We start from the raw sequence: 3,749 nt of genomic DNA on the forward strand, positions 1-3,749 counted from the left end.
TTAGAGATATTTTTCCCCTCTTTCCTCATGGGTTATTTAGAAGTGTATTGATTAACTCCCAGACAGTTGAAGATTTTCTAGTTATCTTTTTGTTATTTATTTTTAGCTTAATTCCACTGTGGTCAATGAACATAGTCTTCATTATTTTAGTCTATTCAAGTTGTTTTGAGACTTGCTTTATGGCCCAGCATATGGTCAAGCTTGGAAATACTCCACCTGTACTTGAACGGAATATGTGTTTCCCTATCGTTAAGTATAATGTTCTATAGATTATAGTTAATTTGTGCCTGTCAATTTCTGTTATTTAATGCTTTTATTTTTCTATTGATTTTTCATCTGCTTATTCTATTTGTTAATGAAAGAAAAAAGTAAAAATTTCCCTTATAATTATGGATTTGTCTAATTCTTACTTAAATTCTCTCAGCTTATTAAGTTCTATATATTTTTGAGGTTATGTTATTAGGTGTGCACAGATTTAGAACTGTTGTATCATTTTGGTAGATGAACTTTTTTCCAATGGAAAATGTTTCTTTTTATCTCTAGTAGAATTTTTTGCTTTTTTTCTGTTATCAGCTTTCTTTTTTTTTTTTTTTTTTTTTGAGAAGGAGTCTTGCTCTGTCGCCCAGGCTGGAGTGCAGTGGCCGGATCTCAGCTCACTGCAAGCTCCGCCTCCCGGGTTTACGCCATTCTCCTGTCTCAGTCTCCCGAGTAGCTGGGACTACAGGCGCCCGCCACCTCGCCCGGCTAGTTTTTTGTATTTTTTAGTAGAGACGGGGTTTCACCGTGTTAGCCAGGATGGTCTCGATCTCCTGACCTCGTGATCCGCCCGTCTCGGCCTCCCAAAGTGCTGGGATTACAGGCTTGAGCCACCGCGCCCGGCATCAGCTTTCTTTTGGTTTATCTTACACATACTTCCAAGATTTTACTTTCAACTTTTATGTGTCTTTGTAACTAAGCATTAGACAGATATATATTTTAAAATCCAGTCTGCCTAACTCTTTTGATTTGAATATTTATTCTATTAACATTTAATATTATTATGATATTGGGCCAAATCTACCATCTTACAATTTGTATTTTCAAAAATAGGCACAAAAACTTAAATAGACATTTCATCACAAAATGATAAATGAGCTTATAACTCATATATTATATCTCAATAATGTCTAGAGAGCTCAACATTATTGGTCATCAGGAAAATGCATTGAAATGAGATTATTTCATACCACTAGAACAGCTAAAAGTAAAAGACTGAGTACCAAGTGCTGGTGAAGATGTGGAGCAACCACAACTATCATCCAATGATGGTGGGAGTGTAAAATGGCCCAACCACTTTGCAAATTTTGGGGATAGTTTGTTACACAGTTGAACATATACCTACCTGAGGACTCAGCAATTCTAGCAAATCTTAGAAATTTATCCATAAAAAGGTCAAGTCAATGTAAAGGCTTATATAAGAATGCTGATAGAAACTTGATTCATAACCTCCAAAAAGTGGAAACTTCCAGGAAGAGAAGAACGGATAAACAAACTATGGTGTATTCATATGTTGAATACTACTCAGCAATAAAAAGGGAATGAACTACTGTTGTAGGCAACAGAATGGGTGAATCTCATAGACATTATGTTGAGTGAAAGATGCCAGATATGAAAAGTACAGACTGAATAATTCCAATAATTATGTCAACTTAAAAATATACCAAGAAGTACATTGGTTCCTAAAATTTATTTTAATAGGTACTCAGGCAAAATATTTTAAGGATCATTTGTATAGCCCATGAGGAAGGAATGCCCTATACGAACAGTTGTCTAAGACCTTCTCCTCTGGGAGCAAAATTTTATGTTATTGTCATTAAGTTACGAGACCTAAAACCAACCCACTGCTCTCTGGAACACAACTGTCAGGTTGGACAAGCCAGGCAGAGGAATCTGCATTAAGCCCAAAGTGCCAGCAGTACCCTGACCACCAAGGCTAAATAGGTATAGGTATAACAACACAATTACTAAGCTTTCAGGGTACCTTACATCAGTTGTATAACCCAGTCGTCATCTAAGGCCACTTCAATTTTTACACACTTGGATAAATGTGCTTTAAAATTCTCAGCTTTACAGTTTTCTTTCTCATTCTTTTCTCTAAACTTGGGTTCATCCATGTATCACTCAGATGCAAAATTCCACCCTTTTATCAGCTTCTATTTTTAAAAACCACTTATATCTATAAAAGTCATGAGGGAAGTACCTTTAATGGAGATTTTGGGGTCACAGGAAGTAGTCACATCAGGTAGCACCATTTCACTGATTCCCATGCTCCCCCTTCTCCCTTCCTCTGTGTCCAGAGGAACCACTGATTCTTTCAGTTTCTCCCACAGACTATTTTTCAGCCTAGCTCTACTCATATTTGGCTTGAGGGAGGGAGGATTCTTCTCACCTCCCTCTTCAAACAGGCTTTTCCCCAAATTTCTTCAGACCACACAGAGTACTCTGTCTGAAGAGAATTCTAATGAATACGATGCTCTCCATATTGTTATATTTATGTTCAGATTTGGAAACTACCTGATGAGACTTTTGGGATGCTGTAGACCCAGTGGCCATGAATTTCCAAACAGAAGTAGAACCTCAGAATTGCTTGATCTTTAAAGCATGGCAATTCCTCCATGCCCAGAGAAAACAGGCAGGGCCAGAGCCCCTCAAGCCGCAGGAGCAGGCCATAGGCATTGTCCCCCTGGGTCACCTCCTTACAGTTGTTCTTATCAGCGGTTTGCAGATGATGGGAAGCGGGAAATGAAGACATGTCCAGAAGGACTATTTGAAAAGGTCTTGGAATTTTTTCAACATTATGTACAAGGTGAAAGGAATCAGAATAGTCATAGGCCTAAACTTCCTGCAGAGCTCAATTTGACTTTCACTAGGAATATTCACTTGAGTTTAATGTTGGTTCGTTCTAGCCAATCTAAAAATCATCAAGCCATAGACTCTTCGAACAGAAAGAGGGAGTGAGGACATACCTTATATGTCCTGGAATGATTGGTTGGGTCTTGGTATGTTCAGTAAATCTGTGACTTAAAGCATGACCCTCTGATCTGAGGCAGCTAAGTTAGCCATGAAGAAAAGAGAACAGTTACAGACAGGGGAAAAACTAGTGAGTTCTTTTAAGAAGGGCAAGTTAATCTCCAGTGCTAGTACCTCCACTTGCTTTTCTGCCTCTTTTCCCCATGTTCCTTCTCTCATTGTTGCTTTTACCCTCTCAGGAGCCGCCACACTCAAGAAGATTAGGGTCTACAACAGTAGTTCATTCCTTTGTTATTGATTATTTATCCTCTTAATAATTTTTCATTGCAAAGAATGCAAACTCTAACCCAATGGAATGAATAGCTAATGGTAGAAAATTGTTTCTTCTCTTCAGCAAAGATCTACTTCTTTTCTCCTGTCTTCTCTACTCATTCTCAGTTGTCTTATATGTGAAATGGGAAATAATAGTTTGCATTGTTAGAGGATTTACTTAAATAATGTAGGCAGCTAGCTTACTGCAGTGCCTGCCTGGCTCTTCATTGCTACTACTACTGTTAAAATGTGTCCCTTAAGTAACAATATAAATTCTGTTGTCTTTTTTGGAGCAATAAGCAAATATTCCGGAACTACCTAAAGATATGAGATCTGAGAATATACAAATGATTTTAAAAGGCTATAAGATATACCCTGTGACTTCAAGAGTTTAACATCTTAGTGATCTGAGTGCAGTGGCTCACATC

Source organism: Theropithecus gelada, chromosome 4 (genome assembly GCF_003255815.1).
Source record: "Theropithecus gelada isolate Dixy chromosome 4, Tgel_1.0, whole genome shotgun sequence".
Classification (NCBI taxonomy): domain Eukaryota; kingdom Metazoa; phylum Chordata; class Mammalia; order Primates; family Cercopithecidae; genus Theropithecus; species Theropithecus gelada.